The following is a 25,484-nucleotide window of genomic DNA, read 5'->3' on the forward strand; positions in this document are numbered from 1 at the left end:
CAGGGGAAGAAACTGGAGCACTGCTTCGATAACAATAACTGAAACAGGACATTATGTATTTATAATCACGTGATTATTCTACAGCATCTAGATAAAACCATTTCATACCTTCGAAATATAAAGAACTAATAAGTTTTACGTTAGCGATAGAGCATTTCCAGCCGAGCCAAAGGAAAGTCACGTGCAGCTTGCAAGGAGACCACACGCCTGTAGGGATCTTGTAATCTGTACATATAAAAGGAAATGTCTCGACCGACTGACTCACTCACTCACTGACTCATCAACGCCCAGGCCAAACCGCTAAGGATAGAAACCTGAAATTTGGAGAGGGTGTTGATCTTACACTGTAGGCGTCGTTTAACAAGGGATTTTTTGAAATTACGCTCGTAAGAGAGTGAAATAGGGGATGAAATGTTTTTTGAAAATATGTTGATATTAAAGCAACTTTGAAGCCAGACCTACGAAAACTGGCATTCCGTTCCTCATTCAGAAGTAAAGAAATACCTGTTTCAGCATTTTTGGAAATTCATGGCACTATGGGGATGAAATAATGGGTGAAAGCTCTTAAAAAATAAATTATTAAAGAACTACTAAAGTATTTTTAAAGGAACATCTATGAATATTGGTATTTGATGTTTCGGCTACAAATAAAAAAATACGAATTTCGGGGTTTTCGGAAATTCAACCCCTAAGAGGATGAAATAAGAGATGAATGCTTTTTCAAAGCTAAATCTATGAAAATTTCTCTGTTAAAAATAAAAAAATACGCGTGTCACTTTTTTAGGAAAACAGCCCCTACTGAGTTGAAATAGGAGGTGACGCTCTTTGTGGAAATATTTCATTATGCAAGCATTTTTGAAGCTAAAGCTATTTGGCTTCTTTGTTGGAAATAAATTATTAGAGAACTACAAAGGCATTTTTAAAGCCACATCTATTAAGACTGGTATTTGATTTCTCGGTTAGAAATAAAAAAATACGTATTTCAGTGTTTCTGGAAAAATCAGCCTCCTATGGGAGTGAAATAGGGAAAGAAAAGTTTTATGATTATTTCACTATGAAAATATCTTCAAGGCTAAATCTATCAAAATTTGTATTTGGTTTTTCTGTTAGAAGTTGAGAAATGTTACACCTTTTTTTGGAGACTGAACCTTCAGGGGATGAAGAAGGGGGGAAATTTTTAAAAAAATATTTCATAGTGTTAAAAATTTTTAAAGCTGAATCTAAGAAAATAGGTATTTCACTTCTCGCTTAAATATAAAAATTATGAACGATAATGACGAAAACTTAAGAAATTAATTAAAATTTATACAACGACCGGGACTCGAACCCAGGCTTCGTTGTTTATTAGCAGAAATAGTGACCATTACACTGCCATTGCACTATGGTCAACTTTGCTCCACAGACTACCCAAGACCAGTGCCCTCCCAACACAAACTTCATATCTTTAGCCTATTTTCCCCCTAAATTGTCACTATTGCCGGGGCTCTCCGACATAAAGATGAGACTTAAATGTCTCGGGAAAAATTTAGTTACAAGATCTCGAGGATCATCTGAGGTATAGGAGTTCCCCATTACGACGAACGGTGGGATGCTACTCCAATGCCGGAGAGCCCTGGCAATAATGACACTTTAGGGGGAAAATAAGCTAATGATATCAACAGAAGTTTGCGTTGCGGAGGGCACTGGAGTTGGGCAGTCAGTGCAGCAATGTTGACCATAGTGCTGCGGTAGTGTAATGATCAGCACTTCTGCCCAGTAAGCTCATGTTACACAAGTGTTTATTTTTTTCTCAGAGACAAGTCATGGAAAAGGTGGGTTTATTTTTGTCAATAAATAAATGAATATTCTCCTATGGCCATTTACCCCTTCCATACGTTCCTGTTTGGCGACGAAGAAGTCATGGCCAGATCTCCTACAATGACGCCTCCCCATTTTGCCTCCGAGACCATTCCTTCTATTCCTTTACCTAAAAAGAAATAAGCAAGGACACCTGAGTTCGAGTCCCAGCCGTTGCACAGATTTTAATTCATTTTTTCAGCTCCCTTCATTGATGCATGAGACTTGAACGTCTCTGGGAAAGTTTAATTATAAGATAAAAAGAAATAAGTGTTAAGAGATGAAAGTTCCTGTGGAAATATCACCACACGAACGAATAAGGCATGAATAACAAAAACCTTGGACTCCAACTACCAGAATCGCTTTTTGGTCAGAAGTACGTTTGGAAAAGGTCATGTTTGTATGGTCTTAATTAGCGTGAAAAATTTAGAAGCTAAAAAAATGTCAGACCACGCGAGCGTATCAGCGGTCGCTAAGCTAGTTTTTCTTTTTATATTTATAGCACGTGAAGTTCAGAACTCAAATATTAATATCACAGTATACTGATAATTTTTACTTAGGGACCGTCAAGTTGAAGATGTCAAATATTAATCACTGAAAACAGTTCGATGAAAAACTCAAAAATTCTCGAGAAAATCGACTTTGAAGTTTGAACGTTTGCAGGAAGCGTAAAATGCACAAGAACGAAAACAATTTAAATGGTAATGTTTTTTAAATTAAACAATATTTTATAAAAGATCAAAAATTAAGAATTTATATTTGCGATGATAACCGGATGTTTGTGTTCTATATGTAATTATAAATAAGAAGACGTGCATTTCCATAAAAATGACAAATATGTGTTAACAGATATACAGTGAAATGTCCTGCCTAACTGACTCATCACCCACCCCAAACCGTTAAGGATGAAAACTTTAATTCTGGAGTGTGCGTTGATCTTATACTGAGCGCTTCGTTTAAGAAGGGATTTTTCGAATTTCCACCACTAAAGGGACGAAATGGGGATGAAATGTTTTTTGAAAATATGTCAGTAATAATGCAATTGCAGTCCGCAGCTCGTGGTCTTGCGGTAGCGTTCTCGCTTCCCGCGCACGGGGTCCCGGGTTCGATTCCCGGCGGGGTCAGGGATTTTCCCTCCCTTGTGATGACTGGGTGTTGTGTCATCATCATCATTCATCCTCATTCCGGTCGGAGGAAGGCCTCAGCTAGGACCTAGCCTAGTACGGCTTTGCGGGTCTCCCGCATCGTCCCCCACGATCCTCTGAGTATGGGACCTCGTCATCAAGGCAATTTCGAAGCTAGAACTACTAAAATTTATATATGGTTTTTCGTTCGGAAATAAAGAAGTAAGTATTTTGGTATTTTAGAAAATTTGACGCCCATGAGGGTTAAATAATGGCAGTATCTAGTAAAATAATACAGAACTGTATCTACATGTATTATAAAAGAAGTTGTTGTTCAAGTAAATTTGTGCGCATTCTTTCTCAGAAGAAAGGAGATAATTCAAAATGGGCGGCCGACGCCAGAACTTACGAACCTGATTCAAAACACCAGTAAATTCATTAGGTATTTTCAGTGTAATATGTATACCAAATCTGACTGGTTGGCTTTTAGTGCTGACCTATATGCATTGTTAGGAGCTATTGTCTATTGTTAGGGAAGGATAGAAATACCTGTTGGACCAAAACTGGGTATACACATTTGGGAAATTTTGTGAACTCGATAACGTAGCACGGACTCTGTTAACCATCTATGATCGTCTGTAGCTACAGCTGCTTTTACGCAAACTAGAATACAAAATGCGCCTGACGACCAGCTTAAAAATGAAACTTCTCTACACAATCAAGGTCTATAGCGGGTGAGGGACATCCTTAAAAGGCTTATGAATGCAGTGAGTTTTCTGGAAAAAAAGGAGTTGGCGCTTCCAGGACACGATTAAACAACAACTTCTATTAATAAGGGAAATTATGTGGAATTCTTGAAGCACACTGCAGAGTATGATCCTCTTTTAGCGGAGGACATAGAAACCTCTGCTATGGTTAAAGGGCTTTCCAATCCAATTCTAAATGGTCTAATACAAACCATAGTTTCGACCGTATTATCAATTATAAAGTGGGACATTGTGGATTTTCCTTTTGTAGCCGTCGGGTTGACTAAACTCCATATGTGGCAAATAAAGTATAGTTTTCTATTGTTCGGTGTTATGTACTGTATATGAAGGAGAAGTATAGCAAAGATTCTTGTCGTTCTGTGACGTAAGTTGTGACAACCATACACAATGTATTGCAGAACTTACCCGTCACATCTTTCACAATTCGTATGTAATGAACAATTAACTGCACAAACATTAGACGGTGCTGCGACTATGGCGGGAAATGTGAATCAGGCTCAAGCATTAATCAAAGTCATTCATCCTGAAGCCATATTCTTTCACTGTTATGCCGATGTACTAAAACTCGTTTTGTCTCAAGGCACCAGTCAAATAACGGAGCGTAAAATACTTTCTAGTTTGTTTCAAGGACCTGCAGCTTCTTTTTCAAGCTCTCACAAACGTGCTAAATTTTTCGGTAAATTTTTACTACGTCATCTTCCACACGTCTGTCCATCGCGATGGATTTACTCATGAGGACTGGTAAACACTGTGTGCCGGAACAGAACTAAACATTGTTCGTTGTGGTATACTGGTAATTTTTATTTTAGGGACAGTCTGACTGCAACTGAATGAAACAATTTTCGTGCCATACGCGTTTCGCCTTTATTCTCTGCAAGGCATCTTCAGTGGCCTGGAATGTGTACATATTTTTGCTATTTAGTTTACATTTTGGTTAATGTAACTGTAGGTTATAAACAGTTCTGGTGGTTGGTTTTTGCTATTATGGAACTGTACTTACATGTTGCGTGGACGATTTTCTACATATTCCGCTCCTGTTCCATTTTTGGTGTCGTTCCTCTTCTTATAAACGCCACTTGCGATTTCTTTCCCCATTTCACAGCAATAGGAACTGAACACATGTTTTTAATGCAATGTTTTGGTTTGTGTTGCCGACTGTCAGATGTTATTGCCAAAGATCGAATGTTATTGCCAACTTTCTAGTGTAATTTTTGAAGCACCTGTGATCTGTTTATGTATGACTTGTGTGTGTGTGTGTGTGTGTGTGTGTGTGTGTGTGTGTGTGTGTGTGCGTGTGCGTGTGTGTGTGTGTGGATGTGTGTGTGTGTGTGTGTGTGTGTGTGTAGAGGGCAAGGGGGGGGGAGAAGATTTCTTTTTTAGTTGGTTGATTTGGGGGAAGGAACCAAACAGCGGGGTCATCGGTCCCTTTCGATTAGGGATGGATGGGGAAGGAAGTAGGCCGTGCCCTTTCAAAGAAACGATCCTAGCATTTTCCTGAAGCCATTTAGGGAAATCACGGAAAACCTAAATCAGGGTGGCTGGACGTGGGTTTGAACCGTCATCCTCCCGAATGCGAGTCCAGTGTGCTAACCACTGCGCCACCTCGCTCAACTTTGTGATGTGTTTATTGCTGTGCTAGAACGTCCTCAAGAAACTGACTCAGGTATTTTAGAAGATTTGAAAACTGTTTTTCTCTTGAACACATTCGACAAAATATTTATCTTCACCGATGTGTTGTACGACATCCTTGAGAACTAAGCAAGTGGTATTTTATACCGTGAACAGAAAATGCAAGAAACTCGCTGATCCACGGCCGCGCTTCATGACTACTGTAAACAGGTTTTCAACAAATATTCGAAGGGAAAAAATATCAACTATAAACGCATTTATTGCGAACTGTTTGCTAACATTGAAAGACACTTGGATTTAAGATTTGAAGATTATTCTAAATTGAAATTTTTAAATTTATTAGCACTTGAAAACTATGCGCAATATTCTAACCAGTTCCCCAAAAGCAGCTCTCAAACTCTCTTAGATGCGTATGGCAAGTTATTCGATGGAATTCGATTGGAAGTTGAGCTGATTAGGGTACAGTAAACCATAAGTGAACCTGAACAACTATTAAGCACGAATTCAGTGCAAACCAAATGTTTTCGACAGTTTAATGTTAGTTTCATTACCGTATCCAATTCCTGTGAGTACGTCGTCAGCAGAACGGTCTTTTTCTGCGTTTAAGAGGATAAAAAGCTATTCTCGAAATCCTATTGGAGATGAGAGACTGTCATTTTCGCATTATTTCAACTGAAGCTAGCCTACAACAGCATAGAAAAAAGGAACATGTACTTGAGGAGGTGGTTATTAAATTTGCTGCCCAAGAGAGAAGAATGGAATTTAAATTCTGTTGAACAGGTGATCTACCGAAGCGTCAAGGGTGAATTTAAACCCAGAAACTAATTATTTTCTATAAAACTTTGCTTATCGTAACGTAAATGGATATTAGGTTTATTTATTTCGAAGTCTATTCTTTCATTGTAAAAACTACTACCAGCTGCGATTTCTATCTTTAGAATTTAGTCTCTTAATTCAAAATATTACCAGTCTCGTTATCGAGACGAGCTTGTCCCTTAATTTACCATTGTTTATTTACAGGATGCGTCTCCCAAGATTCGCGAGGAGAATTTTCTCTGATGTTTCGGCAGTTATTTATAATTTCGTTTTTGGGGTGTGTAGCTGCAGTCAGCCCAAACAAATACTACTCAAAAAATGGTTCAAATGGCTGTGAGCACTATGAGACTTAACTGCTGAGGTCATCAGTCCCCTAGAACTTAGAACTACTTAAACCTAACTAACCTAAGGACATCACACGCATCCATGCCCGAGGCAGGATTCGAACCTGCGACCGTAGCGGTCGCGCGGTTCCAGACTGTAGAGCCCAGAACCGCTCGGCCACTCCGGCCGGCCAACTACTGCTAATCATGCCTTTTATACTACGCCCCATGCCGACGAAAGCCGTCGGTTTGTTTCACGTTACAAATAAAATGATTTTTGAAGATGATTGTTTCTTATCCGTTCGATAGAACGGTCCCAATTAGTCTATTACGATATATGAGCAATAGAAATGTACTAAGAGGGACAGTGGAACACGATGGGAACTATTACTCCAGCAGCGACTGACGAAGAGTGCTGTATGGCGGAAATAGTCTGCTTGGGAACCAAGGTGGTACTATCGCTGCTGCAGTCCTGATTGTTCGTTGTGTTTTATTGTCCCTCTTAGTACATATCGATTACACACATATCGAAGTTGACTAATGTGGGATCACTCTTCTAACGGGGACGTAAAATTCAGTTTAAAAAATCATTTTGTTTGTAACGGGAAACAAATCGATTCTCTCCGTTGACACTGGGCATCGTTTGAAAGACACGATAAGCAGTATTTATCTGGGATGACTCCACATACACTATATATATACACCACTGGCCATTAAAACTGCTACACCAAGAAGAAATGCAAATCATAAACGGGTATTCATTGGACAAATATATTGTCCTAGAACTGACACATTTTCACGCAATTTGGGTGCATAGCTCTTGAGAAATCAGTACGGAGAACAACCACCTCTGGCCGTAATAACGGCCTTGATACGCCTGGGCATTGAGTCAAACACAGCTTGGATGGTGTGTACAGGTACAGCTGCCCATGCAGCTTCAACACAATACCACAGTTCATCAAGAGTAGTGACTGGCGTATTATGATGAGCCAGTTGCTCGGTCACCATTGATCAGACGTTTTCAATTGGTGAGAGATCTGGAGAATGTGCTGGCCAGGGCAGCAGTCGAACATTTTCTGTATCCAGAAAGGCGCGTACAGGATCTGCAAAATGACCCCATACCATCATGCCGGGTGATATGCCAGTATGGCGATGACAAATACACGCTTCCATTGTGAGTTCACCGCGATGGCGCCAGACACGGATGCGACCATGATGATGCTGTAAACAGAACCTGGATTCATCAGAAGAATGACGTTTTGCCATTTGTGCACCCAGGTTCGTCGTTGAGTACACCATCGCAAGCGATCCTGTCTGTGATGCGGCTTCAAGGGTAACCGCAGCCATGGTCTCCGAGCTGATAGTCCATGCTGCTGCAAACGTCGTCGAACTGTTCGTGCATATGGTTGTTGTCTTGCAAACGTCCCCATCTGTTGACTCAGGGGTCGAGACGTGGCTGCACGATCCGTTACAGCAATGCGGATAAGATGCCTGTTATCTCGACTGCTAGAGATACGAGGCCGTTGGGATCCAGTATGGCTTTCCGTATTACCCTCCTGAACCCACCGATTCCATTTTCTGCTGACAGTCATTGGATCTCGACCAACGCGAGAAGCAATGTCGCGATACGATAAACCGCAATCGCGATAGACTACAATCAGACCTCTATCGAAGTCGGAAACGTCGGTCAACTGCTGTTTGTGTATGAGAAATCGGTCGGAAACTTTCCTCATGTCAGTACATTGTAGGTGTCGCCACCGGCGCCAACCGTGTGTGAATGCAGTGAAAAGCTAATCATTTGCATATCACAGCATCTTCTTCCTGTCGGTTAAATTTCGCGTATTCACCGCCAGTTGGCCCAATTGAAGGAAGGTAATGTTGACTTCGGTGCTTGTGTTGACATGCGACTCATTGCTCTACAGTACTAGCATCAAGCACATCAGTACGTAGCATCAACAGGTTAGTGTTCATCACGAACGTGGTTTTGCAGTCAGTGCAATGTTTACAAATGCGGAGTTGGCAGATGCCCATTTGATGTATGGATTAGCACGGGGCAATAGCCGTGGCGCGGTACGTTTGTATCGAGACAGATTTCCAGAACGAAGGTGTCCCGACAGGAAGACGTTCGAAGCAATTGATCGGCGTCTTAGGGAGCACGGAACATTCCAGCCTATGACTCGCGACTGGGGAAGACCTAGAACGACGAGGACACCTGCAATGGACGAGGCAATTCTTCGTGCAGTTGACGATAACCCTAATATCAGCGTCAGAGAAGTTGCTGCTGTACAAGGTAACGTTGATCACGTCACTGTATGGAGAGTGCTACGGGAGAACCAGTTGTTTCCGTGCCATGTACAGCGTGTGCAGACACTATCAGCAGCTGATTGGCCTCCACGGGTACACTTCTGCGAATGGTTCATCCAACAATGTGTCAATCCTCATTTCAGTGCAAATGTTCTCTTTACGGATGAGGCTTCATTCCAACGTGATCAAATTGTAAATTTTCACAATCAACATGTGTGGGCTGACGAGAATCCGCACGCAATTGTGCAATCACGTCATCAACACAGATTTTCTGTGAACGTTTGGGCAGGCATTGTTGGTGATGTCTTGATTGGGCCCCATGTTCATCCATCTACACTCAATGGAGCACGTTATCATGATTTCATACGGGATACTCTACCTGTGCTGCTAGAACATGTGCCTTTACAAGTACGACACAACATGTTGTTCATGCACGATGGAGCTCCTGCACATTTCAGTCGAAGTGTTCGTACGCTTCTCAACAACAGATTCGGTGACCGATGGATTGGTAGAGGCGGACCAATTCCGTGGCCTTCGCGCTCTCCTGACGTCAACCCTCTTGCCTTCATTTATGGGGGCATTTGAAAGCTCTTGTCTACGCAACCCCGGAACCAAATGTAGACACTCTTCGTGCTCGTATTGTGGACGGCTGTGATACAATACGCCATTCTCCAGGGCTGCATCAGCGCATCAGGGATTCCATGCGACGGAGGGTGGATGCATGTATCCTCGCTAACGGAGGACATTTTGAACATTTCCTGTAACAAAGTGTTTGTAGTCACGCTGGTACGTTCTGTTGCTGTGTGTTTCCATTCCATGATCAATGTGATTTGAAGAGATGTAATAAAATGAGCTCTAACATAGGGTGTTCAAAAAGTCAGTATAAATTTGAAAACTTAATAAACCACGGAATAATGTAGATAGAGGTGTAAAAATTGACACACATGCTTGGAATGACATGGGGTTTTATTAGAACAAAAAAAAAAACAAAGTTCACAAAATTTCCGGTAGATGGCGCGTGAAAGACCTCTTGCGCGCGTCCTTTGATGGTGACTTATGGTGGACACATTGAACATTTCCTGTAAAGAACATCATCTTTGCTTTGTCTTACTTTGTTATGCTAATTATTGCTATTCTGATCAAATGAAGCGCCATCTGTCGGACATTTTTTGAACTTTTGTATTTTTTTGGTTCTAATAAAACCCCATGTCATTCCAAACATGTGTGTCAGTTTGTACCTCTATCTACAGTATTCCGTGATTTATTGAGTTTTCAAATTTAAACTGACTTTTTGATCACCCGGTGTATATGAGGTGTTCAACGTGGCGTCCATTCATGACAATGCCGGAGTAAGGAATGACGCATCCTTTGATGTAGTGTCGGTTGTTGTTGTTGTACCTGCTGGTACGCATTGAAGACGCGTCCCTGTAGTGTCCGCACATCGTTGATTGGCTTGGGGTAGACGAACTCCTTCAAGTTTCCCCAAAACCAAAAGTTTCAGGGGACTGAGGTCTGGGGTACGACCAGGCCAAGGTGTGGGGCCCCACCGACGAATCCAGAGGTTCTGAAATGTCTGCGTCAGATGTTCGCGCACATTGTGACGAAAGTGTGCTGGTGCGCCTTCATGCATGAACCACATTTGTTATCCTTGCTACAATGGCACAGACTCCAGCAAGGTAGGCACTCAATTCATGAGGAACACCAGATAATGAGCCCCAGTTAACCTCTGTGATAACACGTACGGCCCAATAAATGTATCGCCGACTAAATCTGCTCTCACTTTGCTTGAGAATCGGTGTTGATGTCCTCTTTCCTGAATTGCTTGGGGATTTAAATCTGCCCATACATGCTAGTTATGTAAATTCACAACAGCATCTCTTGTGAACTCTGCCTCGTCGGCAAATAAAACCTTGGATGTGAATAGTGGATCAAAGACACACTTCTGCAACATCCATTGACAGAACCACAGTCTGCCGTGAGGATTCTGTGGCCTTAGGGACTGATTGCGCTGTAGATGATATTGATACAGCAACTGTTCATGAAGTCATGAAGTGCTGCACTTAACGTCACGTTGAACGATTATTTTCAGTTGTCGATGGTCCCGTTCTTGGAAGATCTTTTTCCGGCCGCAGAGATGTCGGAGATTTGATGTTTTACCGGATTCCTGATATTCACGGTACACTCGTGAAATGGTTGTACGGAAAAATCCCCTCTTCATCGCTACCTCGGAGATGCTGTGTCCCATCGCTCGTGCGCCGCTTATAACACCACGTTCAAACTCACTTAAACCTTGATAACTTTGCATTGTAGCAGCAGTAACCGACCTAACAACTGCGCCAGACTCTTGTCTTACGTAGGCGTTGCCGACCGCAGCGACGTATTGCATCTGTTTACATATCTTTGCATTTGAATATGCTTGCCAGTGGCAGCTTCCTTGGCTCTTCAGTGTATATGTATGCAGATATAGTCATTAGTTTTCTGACTTGTTTGATGATGCTGTCTGCCACGAATTCCACTCCTGAGCAACCCTTCAATCTCGGAGTAGCAATTGCAACGTAGGTCCTCAATTATTTGTTGGTGAATTTCAATCTCTGCCTTCCTCTACTATTTTTACCATCTACAGCTCCCTCTAGTCCCATGGAAGTTATTCCCTGATGTTTTAAGATGTCCCATCGGCTGTCCTTTCTTCTTTCCAGTGTTTCCCATACATTCATAATCGATTATGCGGAGAATCTCCTCACTCCTTAGCTCAGCAGTCCACCTAATTTTCAACATTCTTCTGTGACACCACATCTCAAATATTTCGATTTTCTTCTGTTCAAATATTTCGATTGTCTCCTGTTCCGTTTTCCCCACAATCCATGTTTCACTACCACACAATGATGTGCCCCAAATGTACATTCTTAGAAATTCTTCCGCAAATTAAGGCCTATGTTCGATACTGGTACAGTTCTTTTGGCCAGAAATGCCATTTTTGCCAGTGGTAGTGTATTTACATGCTACTTACTCCGTCCATCATGGGTTGTTTTGCTGCCTAGGTAGCAGAATTTCTTCACCTCGCCTACTTCGTGATTTCCAATTCTGATATTAAGTTTCTTGCTTTTCTCATTTGTGCTACTTCTCATTACTTTGGTTTTTCCTGATTTGCTCTCTGTCCATATTTTGTAATAGTATTAATAAAAATTATAATATTCAACGCTTCTGCTATCTGAATGGTCACTGCACGCCACTGCTAAATATGTTGCACTCTCTGGTCTTAGCATATGTTGTAAAGTCAAAATTAAACATCGATTTTGCGGAAGAATTTATTCACCTTGCCGGTCGCTGTAGTTGAGTGGTTTTAGGCGCTTCAGTCCGGAACCGCGCTGCTGGTACAGTCGCAGGTTCGAACCCTGCCCTGGGCATGGATGTGTGTGATGTCCTTAGGTTAGTTAGGTTTAAGTAATACTAAGTCTAGGGGACTAAAGACCTCAGATGTTGAGTCCCATAGTGCTTAGAGCCATCTGAACCATTTTATTCCCCTTCTAGCAACAGTTTATCGTTGGTGGCTGGAACATCGAAGGATGCCAATCGAGCTGAGGACAAAGTGCAGGTAATTTCTGGTTTCAACAACGGCCGTTGGACTGATAAAAACGTAAGCCTGTGTCATTTACGTCAATATGTTGTAGAGTTATGGAACACGTTGTGCGCTCACGTATTTTGAAGAACGAAACTTTGCCGTAAAAAAACCAACAAGAATTTCGAAAACAGATTTTGTCGTTTTTAATGGGGCAAAATCAAAACTAAAAATTTATTTCGGATTTTATGCGGTTTTACAAAAACACACGCGCACGTGTATGGAAGATCTGTGAGGCTGTCCGTGGTAAGATTCCAACGCCAGAGAACTAGCGAAGTGAAGGAAAACCCGCACAGGATCTACGATTGGTGCGGAGACTGAACCTGAGCATGAATAAATGGATGAGAAACTCAAATCAGCCTGCGTGAGCTATGCCGACCTTATAGTTCGTTGGTGGTCGTAGGGCTAGCGGTGAATGCAGGATGAGTCAGCGAAGTCCTGTTACTTGGAACCACGCTGTCCAACTGTTGGCAAGACAGCTAACGGCACTAGTTATTCCCTTCACTTAGCGAGGACGGGCCAACCGAAATCTGCGGTCCCACTGGCACTTTCCTCGTAGGCACATTGTAAGTATGACTGGTATCTTCATTTAGTTTACTGATACAGTTTGGAGTTGGAATCGTTATTCCATCATGTAGTAACTTTCAATCTGTTTTCTACCAGTGTTACAATTCAATAGTTATGTTCGTGGTTATATTTTCAGTTGTATTTAATCAGCTTTAACGTGTAGCAAGCTTCTAGGTAAGACAACATTTATCCATGTGGAGATGCTCTAACATGTCCTTAAAGATCAAAGGGTTGACTGTTTCACGCTTTAGTTTATGTCTAAATTCGAACGCTTGTATGTTCAAGAAACTTCTAAAGACTTTTACGTCAGAATTCGTGTGATTTTAATCTGTTCGTTCATTCTTTGGACTTGATCCTGTGTTAGTGGTCACGCTACGTGGCATTATAATCCATCAAGGCTCGTCCTGAGATGTTTGAATGAATGCATCATTGCTTTCAGCGATTGCATTTAGTCACTTCGCGGCCACCTCTCAGGGAACATTTTCATCCGAGTAGAAAGATTTTCGTCCGATGTTGAACATAGTAGTCCCAGGCCAGAGTTGTCATTTCTCCTTCATTTTGCCTCCAACAAACCATACTAGCTTCATATTACTGTACGTGAAATTACGTACCGAATCAGTAGGGCCCACTGCCATACGTATCGAATTTTTTCTCGTTTTGCATTTATAGGAAACATGGTGATCTCACCAGTTCGGTATCGTACCAGTAATAGACATGTTCTCGCCCTGCTTGTAACACGCCCGGGGGCACAAATGGGTGGGGATACCTTAAACTGTTTTTTTTTTTCACTTCGGACCGTTTCTAGACCGTGCGCCCTGCCCACACGACGTACCTGATAACCCCGCGGCGGTCGTATTGTTCTGCTCCACACTGCTGCTGGCTTGCCTGAAATTATCTATCGAAATATGCAAGCGGGTTTAGGGGAGCCACTCAACGTCAAGCTGAACACTGTCCTACGTCTGGTATGAACATCTGTATTCTGAGACGATGAGAAATCACAGGTCGCACTGCTTACATTCTAAGTCATAAGTTTTGATGTCAACTTCTAGGTGATTGACTGTTCCTCCAAATCACTTGGACGCGTAACCGAACACGGCGCGGATGATTGTTGCTGATGCGAAAGCCGATTAATCGAACGAAAGTTCTTACGTTCACCACGCATACACAGATTTCTTTTGGTACCAGTCCTCCTTGGCACTAGTAATAATATAACACTGTTCGTAAAGTTAATTTTACAGTTCTCAATTGTACGAGCGTGCGCGTAACCGTCGCGGCGCGTCTGATTGTTGATGATGCGGAAACGCGATGACCGAACGCACGTTCTCACGCTCGCTACAAGACACTGGCACTTGTTTGCGCTCTTATGGTAACTAATTTTGGCTGATTCACATTAGTTCATTCTGAGAGACCGGATGATTGATACTGTGCGGTACGACACGCAACGAGAGGATACACAGATACGTTATCGGCGGTACTGCTCATTTTTTAATTATCTTTTGACGCACTTTCATCTGAATCATTTGCATATTTTATCACTTTACTGCAATAGAACTTGTAGCAACACTTCAACTTCCATACTAACAATGCCTCTCACATGCAGAGCTACCCACAACACAACAGTTCCGTGTCCCGTGCTCGACTCTGCAAACGCGCTGCCCGGAAAGATACTCCGCAACCAAGCCAGCGGTATGACAATACGCTTACATGCTTTATCTCTAGTCGGTACAATTGTAGTAACTGAGCATCTGCAGGTCCTTAGTACGTCTATCGCTTAATCCCAGTATAATAATTTTCGTGAGTTCGAATCAACTGTTTCTGTTGCCATTGCTCGCAGCATCACCATTGTTGTTGAACGCGTAGCACCAGTTGTTTTAGGGGAATACGTAATTATGTCATTTTCCTTGTTGTCCATGTTTCATTGGCTGAAGCAGTTTTCACTGGCCTTTGTTGTAAAGATCCGTGGCCATAGTATGTGTTTAGTGAATTAATATCCATTATTTATGACCATTGCCCTGCTATCTTCTATTAATGAACCGCATTGTTCGAAACTTCACCGTTTATTGCAAACTAATTTGTTACTTCGACGTAGCGAAAGCTGGAAAGGCAGACGAAAATAATTACTAAGTTGCATCTAAAATCCTCACATGCACTTAGTTCTTTCAAACGTCCTCCTTTCACGCTGAAAGCATTGTATAAAACCGCAAAGTTTTTATCGTTAAAGTCTTCACAAGTGTCGTGTTACTGTTCTCCATGTTGTTCTCTTTTGCTATTTCGGTTATCTTGCTTCAAACTTATTCTTTAAGTAGATTAAAGTTATTATTTCTTTGTTCTTTAATCAGGTGCAGGAATGTCCATTCGGCGGCATTCAGAAGAACGTGTACCATTTTTCTGCTCTGAAGACATTGCAAGACCTGGAATGGCTGTATCTCAATTATCATCAGATGACAACTCAACAGACAATTCATTCGAAAAAGTGGGATGTCTGGTGACTAGTGCTGAAACCAAGAATACATACACAGACCTGTTTTCTGATTCACCCTATAAACATCTTGTAAAAGATTGTGGTTCACCTAATCGGGAGTGGGAGATATATTACGCGCAGTTTCTCGGCAGTAAATTGCCGCTGCAGAAATTCCCACTTTCAACACCACCACTGCCAGCAGCGGCGGAAAGGTGGTTTCGAGGTCGGCGTTCTCAGACCTGTAGTGTATTCGAATGGACTGCTCGTGATGGCAGTTCTCAATCGTGTTGTGCGCGCCACGAGATGAAAGAAGAGAAAGGGAACAAGAGAAGAAAACAAAAATCGCAGAACATGAATCTTTTGGCACAATTTCCGTTTTGTGGAAAAAGCTTTTCACCAAAACGTGTGAGTACTGCGTTCACAGATCTAACAAACAGAAAGATGGTTCCGAAAAGACTATTTCATCTAACGTGCAGAATAAAGAATGCTTCGCCGGATCACGCATCTTTTGACTGTCCAGGCGATAGTGAAAAGAAATGAATGTTTTTTTTGTGATTCCCATTCTCTGTGTTTGAATTTATGATTAAATTTGATGTGTTGATACATTAATGCATGTGAAGCATATTTATATTTTTAAAATTTTTGTAATTTTGAACATGTTTCTTTTCTAAAATATTTAAGTTGTATCTTTACAATTGGGAACATGTATTTATACAATAAAGCTCTATCTTCTATTTTACGTCTCACTATTCAAACACTCCTGGTTTGTAGCTACCAAGTATCGCCGTATATTTGCTAATCTCATATTTGGAATGCAGTATTTCTGGTGTGATGTCTTTTTGTGTATCAGCACAGGGAGCGATCATATACTGCCAGCTTTAATATAGACACACAGAAACAATATGTAAGCCTATTTTCTGAAAGTTGTTTGTGTTTAGAACAGCATGAACTACTCCCACAGTAGTGATAATTAACGGTTAGAATTTAAAGATATGCAGAATTAACAACCTCGACAGTCCAGAAACAAAGTGGCAAATGTTCAAATGTGTGTGAATATCTAAGGGACCAAACTGCTGAGGTTGTCGGTTCGCAGACTTACACACTACTTAAACTAAGTTATGCTAAGAACAACTCACACAACCGTGCTCGAGGGAGGACTCGAACCTTCGGCGGGAAGGGCCGCGTGATCCGTGACAGTGCTCCTCAAACCACGCGGCCTCTCGGAGCACAAACTGGTAACACGATCTTACTTGTGAACTGGTTTCCTTATTCAGTCACACATTAACTCGACGAAAAAAGTGAGCCTCCATACCTAATATTTGCACATTACACGCTGAATTTATAAATTCAGAAGGCAATGGATTACACGAACATGTGTTAGCCATCTGCTTATGGCGTCCAACTGTGCAGTGCGGCTGTCTCCTGTTTGTGTAAGTGTAAGTTCAATTTACAAGACCGTTAATCATCACACGAAACTTTAAGGGCTGATTCTCCTTTATACATACCATCGTAATCTTGAGTTCAAGTACATATCCCAATACTCCATAACCATCAGTTAGCAACGCAGCAGATGTCCATTTATCTTTCTCAGCATCTGTAACCTAATAGCATGTGTTGGAGGATTGCTTTTTATCTATTCATCGCGATTCTTGCGAGTCGTGACGCTCAGTCATGGAACATAACATGGGGGCCCAAGAGTGTGGCTCACTCAAGTGACCAAAATATAAAGAAATGGCAAGGTTCAGAGAGAAATGAATAAAAGAGCAGTATATTGTCAGTAAATACAAATACATAACTTTACAATCCAGTAGTGATATTTCAACTTACAATTCCAAGATTTGAATGTAAAAGCAGAACAACACCGTCTTTGTAACACACAATTGTGACGGCGAAAAGTAATCTTCATACTGCAGCAGAAGGTACTGTGTTTAATTTACATTATGAAGCAAAATAATGTAGAAGACATGCAATAACCAGCTTAGAAATAGTAAGAAATAGTTATACAATAAAACTAATGAGCAGCTTTTTAACTGTGAGGAAGCATGCGACCCGATACCTGCTCGAGGAATAATCGTCACTGAATAATACCTGACTAACCATGTCACGAACACTGATCTTCATCGCAGCAAATAGATTGTGATGATCGCACCCAGTTCCTCCTGCCTTGTAGTATCTGTTCAACAGTAGTCATCCGTCTACAAAGCCAGCTTTTCTCTCCACATCAGAACACAGCGCAAAGCGTTTCTGATTTTCCACCCACAGTCAGAACAAGTAAACAAACAGAACAGCAGAACAAAACGACTGAATCGCCTTAAACAAGAAAGCTCACAGGGTTAGCAGCCTGTGAACGAATTCTATTGGATGAGAGCAAACAAACTCGCCCTAACTATCACAGCGACCAAGCAAAGATGTTGTTACAGAGCTTGTATCGATTGATGGAAACTGATTAGCGTATATTCGCGTGGTCTAGTAAATATAAGAATCGCAACCCACAGAAAACAAGATACGATGTGAGGAATCTCAAAGTGCTGAATAAACAACAGCTTTCAATTTGTTCCTTGTGCCTTGATCCTCCAGGAAGCTGAAAGAGTGAATGGCTAGAAGTGATTTACTGTTATTTTAAAGAAAAGTTAATATTTCAGTGCAACTGACTAACACTGATATTTACGCACATATGACGAAGATAGATTATTTAGACGCAAGTGACTAGTATTGAATATAAAGAGCAATAGACCGATAGCGAGTGGCTGGTCCATAGTTTCTCCCCTACAACTTGAATTCACACTGCATGAATCACACATTACGTGAGTAGCGTCCATTACCGCATCGAGGTCCGCAGCGTACCACGAAAACGTGAGGCTATTCGAACGCTAATATCATTTGTCTAGCACTACTGATGCTCGTTCGCTGGCCACAATACCAGCACCATTGAGCTCGATGAATGATGCGATAGATAACCACTGCAAGCAACTGAGTAGTAAGCAAAGTAACTGAATAATCAAACAGCAACTTCAAAAGTGCCGAAATGCTGCCAACAGTCCGTCAGATGCATAAGACCGCAAGTAACAAAAGTAGTTATGTACTAGAGATCCGAAATGACCTCGGTACACTCGCTTTAAATTCGCGAGCGAGTCGTGTGACGTCATCTCCGTAGACCAATCGTCACCTGATTATGTTGTCGGGTACAAGTGGACTCGACTCGTTGAGAAAGGAGAGCGACTACACTACTTTGCGAATATGACCGCAGACTCAAGAAATTCCTGCCACATATACAACCGTTTTGAAAGAAATTTCCGACATTAAACTGTAAATTAGTATTTATATCTTTCACACAATCATGATTCCGGTATTATAACCATTATAAAGTGGAAGTTGAATTGTCACAAAATGTTCGAGTTGCCTAAGTGACAGAAGAAAATTATGTATCAATATAACGACTGACTGATTAGCAGCGAATGCTGTTCTGCTTAGACATGGATTTGTATAGATAAAAGTTTTTAGAAGAATGCAGAAAATTTAATTTTTAATATATATTCCGAGAATGTCTAAAAATCTACATCTACATGGATACTTTGCAAATCACATTTAAGTGCCTGGCAGAGGGTTCATCGAACCACCTTCACAATTCTCTACTATTCCAATCTCGTATAGCTCACGGAAAGGACGAACCCCTATATCTTTCCGTACGAGCTCTGATTTCCCTTATTTTATCGTGGTGATAGTTTCTCCCTATGTAGGTCGGTGTCAGCAAAATATTTTCGCATTCCGAGGAGGAATTTGGTGATTGGAGTTTCGTGAGAAGATTCCGTCGCAACGAAAAACGCCTTTCTCTTGATGATGTCCAGCCCAAATCCTATATCATTTCGGTGACACTCTCCCCCGTATTTCGCGATAATACAAAACGTGCTGCCCTTCTATGAACTTTTTCGATGTACTCCGTCAGTCCTATCTGGTAAGGATCCCACACCGCGCACTAGCATTCTAAAAGACGGACAAGCGTAGTGTAGGCAGTCTCCTTAGTAGGTCTGTTACATTTTCTGTGTGTCTTGTCAATAAAATGCAGTCTTTGGTTAGCCATCCCCACAACATTTCCTATGTGTTCCTTCCAATTTAAATTGTTCGTAATTGTAATTCCTGGGTATTTAGTTGAATTTACGACCTTTAGATTTGACTGATTTATCGTGTAATCGAAGTTAAACGAGTTCCTTTTAGCACTCATGTGGATGACCTCACACTTTCGTTATTTAGGGTCAACTGCCAATTTTCGCACCATTCAGATATCTTTTCTAAATCTTTTTGCAGTTTGGTTTGATCTTCTGATGACTTTATTACCCGATAAACGACAGCGTCATCTGCAAACAACCTAAGACGGCTGCTCAGATTGTCTCCCAAATCGTTTATATAGATAAGGAACAGCAAAGAGGCTATAACACTGCCTTGGGGAACGGCAGAAATCACTTCTGTTTTACTCGATGACTTTCCGTCAATTACTACGAACTGTGACCTCTGTGACAGGAAATCACAAATCCAGTCACATAACTGAGACGATATTCCATAAGCACGCAGTTTCACTGCAAGCTGCTTGTGTGTTACAGTGTCAAAAGCCTTCCGGAAATCCAGAAATACGGAATCGATCTGAAATCCCTTGTCAATAGCATACTTCGTGTGAATAAAAAGCTAGTTGTGTTTGACAAGAACGATGTTTTCTAAACCCATGTTGACTGTGTGTCAATAGACCGTTTTCTTCGAGGTAATTCATAATGTTCGAACACAATTACTTTGACATATACACACCTTCCAGACGTTACAGAGTGTGTAACGGCACTGACAGGAAACATGACATGAGGATGAAGTGCCATCTCTAAATGGTGATTAATTGGTGAAATAAATTACAGAAATGAAAGATAAGCTATACACCTCACTGTCAGCTCATAAACGCACGTTTACAGGACCAAATGAATACAGACATGGCGTGCTTTTTTATCGGAGGGATATAGAACTGATATTGCTCTGTTACCGGTTTTCGTTAGACGCAGCACATAGGTTTTCTTGCGGTGGACGTGACAAGAATACAAGCAATTTATTTACATTGTACGAAAATTGTACGTTTATGGTCTGAAGCGTGGACTCTAGCATTCCAGATATCACTCCTCCTCTAATGGAACACATATGCTATTGCGTACTTCTCATCAGTTAATTTTCGTCTTACACTCTCCCACAGTCTCACAAAACACAGCTTTGTTAGATGCCGTCTGAGACCGACAGTCGGTCATTCCGCCCTGTCAGTGCTGCTTTACAGCAGCAATGTGGTGTACTCATCTTCCGTACTAACAGTAAGTCACGAGTAGTCTTACACTCCTGCACGTTTCAGTAAGAGAGAAATCGATGAGTATGAAACGACTTACGGGCCGCCGTAATGACTCATCATACTCGCGGGACTACGAAGGAAGTCCGTTAGCCCTGTTGTAATAACGGCGCCTTGATCCGTGAAGTATGAAACCTGAACGTTAGACTCTTACCGCTTGCGTTTCTGATCTCTGTTGTTTACTTCAATCCGAAGACTAGTTAGTGGACCTCTGTGTTGCTACTGCAACCTACATTTATTTGAATCTGCTTATTGTATTCAGGCCTCATCCAACAATAACCTCCGTTACGAAACTGACTATACCTTGATGTTTGAGAATGTGTCCTATCAATCGATCCCTTCTTTTAGTCAAGATATACCACAAATTTCTTTTTCCTCCCCAGTTATATGCAGTACCCATCTAATCTTCAGGATTCTTCTGTATGACTACACTGCAGGAGGTCCTGTTCTTTTTTCGTCGGAACTGTTTACCGTCCACCTTTCACTTCCATACAAGGCTAGACTTCTGTCAGACACTTACACAAAAGAATTCCTAACACTCAAATTTATATTTGCTCTTAAAATGTCTCTTTTTCAGTAGTTCATTTCTTACTACGGCCAGCCTATATTTCACATCGTCTCTACCCAGCCCATTGTCAATTCTTGCTGCCCAAACATCAAAGCTGACCTCCAACTCTTAGTTAGTGTCTCATTTCCTACTCTAACTCCTTCAGCATCGCCTAATTTAATTCGAAACATTCTATTATCCTTGTTTTATTTTAGTTGTTTATAAACTCTTCCAAATCTTCTGCTGTTCTGATAGAATTACAATACCATCAGCAAACCTCAAAGCTTTTATTTCTTCTCCCTGAACTTTATTCATCGTCCAAATTTCTTCTGGGCTTCCCTTACTGCCTGCTCAGTATGCGAATAGAATAACATGGGGGACATGTTATATTCCCTTTCTGAAATAAGAGGGTTTCTTTGATGTCCTTCGACTCTCATAACAACAGGCTCTTTCCTGTACAGTCAATATACAAGGTGTTCCATTAATCGTGACCGGGCCAAGTATCTCACGAAAAAACTACAAAGAACGAAACTTGTCTAGATTGAAACGGGAAACCAGATGGCGCTATGGTTGGCCCGCTAGATGGCGCTGCCATGGGTCAAACGGATATCAACTGCGTTTTTCTAAAATAGGAACTCCCATTTTTCATTACATATTCGTGTAGTACATAAAGTAATATGAATGTTTTAGTTGGACCACTTTTTTCGCTTCGTGACAGATGGCGCTGTAATAGTCACAAACATATGGCTCACAATTCTAGACGAACAGTCGGTAACAGGTAGGTATTTTAAATCAAAATACAGAACGTATTTACGTTTGAACATTTTATTTCGGTTGTTCCAACGTGATACATGTACCTTCGTGAACTTATCATTTCTGAGAACGCATGCTGTTACAGCGTGAGTACCTGTAAATACCACATTAATGCAATAAATGCTCAAAATGATATCCGACAACCTCAATACATTTGGCAATACGTGTAACGACATTCCTCTCAACAGCGAGTAGTTCGCCTTCCGTAATGTTCTCACATGCATTGAAAATGCACTGACGCATGTTGTCAGGCGTTGTCGGTGGATCACGATAGCAAATATCCTTCAACTTTCCCCACAGAAAGAAATCCAGGGACGTCAGATCTGGTGAACGTGCGGGCCATGGTATGGTGCTTCGACGACCAATCCACCTGCCATGAAATATGCTATTCAATACCGCTTCAACCGCACGCGAGCTATGTGCCGGACATCCGTCATGTTGGAAGTACATCGCCATTCTGTCATGCAGTGAAACATCTTGTAGTAACATCGGTAGAACATTACGTAGGAAATCAGCATACATTGCACCATTTAGACTGCCATCGATAAAATGGGAGCCAATTATTCTTCCTCCCATAATGCCGCACCATACATTAACCCGCCAAAGTCGCTGATGCTCCACTTGTCGCAGCCATCGTGGATTTTCCGTTGCCCAATAGTGCATATTATGCCGGTTTACGTTACCGCTGTTGGTGAATGACGCTTCGTCGCTAAATAGAGCGCGTGCAAAAAATCTGTCATCGTCCCGTAATTTCTCTTGCGCCCAGTGACAGAATTGTACACGACGTTCAAAGTCGTCGCCATGCAATTCCCGGTGCATATAAATACGGTACGGGTGCAATCGATGTTGATGTAGCATTCTCAACATCGACGTTTTTGAGATTCCCGATTTTCGCGCAATTTGTCTGCTACTGATGTGCGGATTAGCCGCGACAGCAGCTAAAACACCTACTTGGGCATCATCATTTGTTGCAGGTCGTGGTTGACGTTTCACATGTGGCTGAACACTTCATGTTTTCGTAAATAACGTAAGTATCCGGCGAACGGTCCGGACACTTGGATGATGTCGTCCAGGATACCGAGCAGGATACATAGCACACGCCCGTTGGGCATTTTGATCACAATAGCCATACATCAATACGATATCGACCTTTTCCGCAATTGAAAACGGTCCATTTTAACACGGGTAATGTATCACGAAGTAAATACCGTCCGCACTAGCGGAATGTTACGTGATACTACGTACTTGTACGTTTGTGACTATTACAGCGCCATCTATCGGAAAGCGAAAAAAGTGGTCCAACTAAAACATTCACATTTCTTTACGCACTACACGAATATGTAATTAAAATAGGGGTTCCTATTTAAAAAAAACGCAGTTGATATCCATTTGACCTATGGCAGCGTCATCTAGCGGGCCAACCATAGCGCCATCTGGCTTCCCCCTTCAAGCTAGACGAGTTACGTTCTTTGTAGTTTTTTCGTTTGATGCTTATTTCATAAGATATTTGTCCCCGTCACTATCAATGGACCACCCTGTTTAACATTTCGTTGCTTGTGTTTAGCATTTGGTACTTCCAAAATCTTAAAGAATGTACTTCGCTCAACATTATCAAAAGCTTCGCCTGAATCTACAAATGGTGTAAATGTAGAAAATTTTATGCAAAGATAATAATTACAGTGAATTATCGTGTTTTATGCTGGTCTCTTGGACATTACAAAAGGTGGGACACGGTTATTAATAGGGAGTGTGATCATCACGGACGGCAGTGCATGTTCCGCAGCGTGCTCCCATACTGGCCACATGGATAATAAGGAGTTCTTGCGGTAGGGCGTTACATTCCTCCGCCGGCGTGGTTGACAAGTGCTGTATGGTCATTGGTGCTGGTGGACATGCTACTGTACGTCTCGCCAGCAAACGTGGTCGATGGGCTTTAAGTAGCCGAAAGGGGCTGGCCAGTCCATTCGCCGAATATCATCTCGTACAATAGCTCTTCCATAAGCGCTGTTTTATGTCGTAGCCTATCAACCACAAAATTGACGTCAGAGACAGATGCACCCCTGAAACGACGCACACGGCGAAGGGGTACACTGCCCCATAACCTTGCCCGTCGAGTGTCCCGCGTTTAAATATTTGCAACGGTGCCAAGAGCGTAGGGAGCGGACCTATGAGGAATGGACGTCGCGTGGTCATCTCGGATGAGAGCATAATGCCTGCGTATTGATTCTGAACGTTCCCTCATGTAGAGAGCTGTGGAAATACACTACTGGCCATTGAAATTGCTACACCAAGGAGAAATGCAGATGATAAACGGGTATTCATTGCACAAATATATTATACTAGAAATGACATGTGATTACATTTTCACGCAATTTGGTTGCCTAGATCCTGAGGAATCAGAACCCAGAACAACCACCTCTGGCCGTAATAACGGCCTTGATACACCTGGGCATTGAGTCAAACACAGCTTGGATGGCGTGTACAGGTACAGTTGCCCATGTAGCTTCAACACGATACCACTGTTCATCAAGAGTAGTGACTGGCTATTGTGACGAGCCAGTTGCTCGGCCACCATTCACCAGACGTTTTCAGTTGGTGAGAGATCTGGAGAATGTGCTGGCCAGGGCAGGAGTCGGACATTTTCTGTATCCAGAAAGACCCGTACACGACCTGCAACATGCGGTCGTGCATTATCCTGCTGAAATGTAGGGTTTCGCAGGGATCGAATGAAGGGTAGAGCCACGGGTCGTAACACATCTGAAATGTAACGTCCACTGTTCAAAGTGCCGTCAATGCGAACAAGAGGTGACCGAGACGTGTAACCAATGGCACCCCATACCATCACGCCGGGTGATACTCCAGTATGGCAATGACGAATACACGCTTCCAATGTGCGTTCACCGCGATGTCGCCAAACACGGATGCGACCATCATAACGCTGTAAACAGAACCCGGATTCACCCGAAATAATGACGTTTTGCCATTCGTGCGCCCAGGTTCGTCGTTGAGTACACCATCGCAGGCGCTCCTGTCTGTGATGCAGCGTCAACGGTAACCGCAGCCATGGTCTCCAAGCTGATAGTCTATGCTACTGCAAACGTCGTTGAACTGTTCGTGCAGACTCAGGGATCGAGACGTGGCTACACGATCCGTTACAGCCATGCGGATAAGATGCCTGTCACCTCGACTGCTAGTGATACGAGGCCGTTGGGATCCAGCACGGCGTTCCGTATTACCCTTCTGAACCCACCGATTCTATATTCTGCTAACAGTCATTGGATCTTGACCAACGCGAGCAGCAATGTCGCGATACGAT

Source organism: Schistocerca cancellata, chromosome 9, assembly GCF_023864275.1.
Source record: "Schistocerca cancellata isolate TAMUIC-IGC-003103 chromosome 9, iqSchCanc2.1, whole genome shotgun sequence".
Taxonomy (NCBI): domain Eukaryota; kingdom Metazoa; phylum Arthropoda; class Insecta; order Orthoptera; family Acrididae; genus Schistocerca; species Schistocerca cancellata.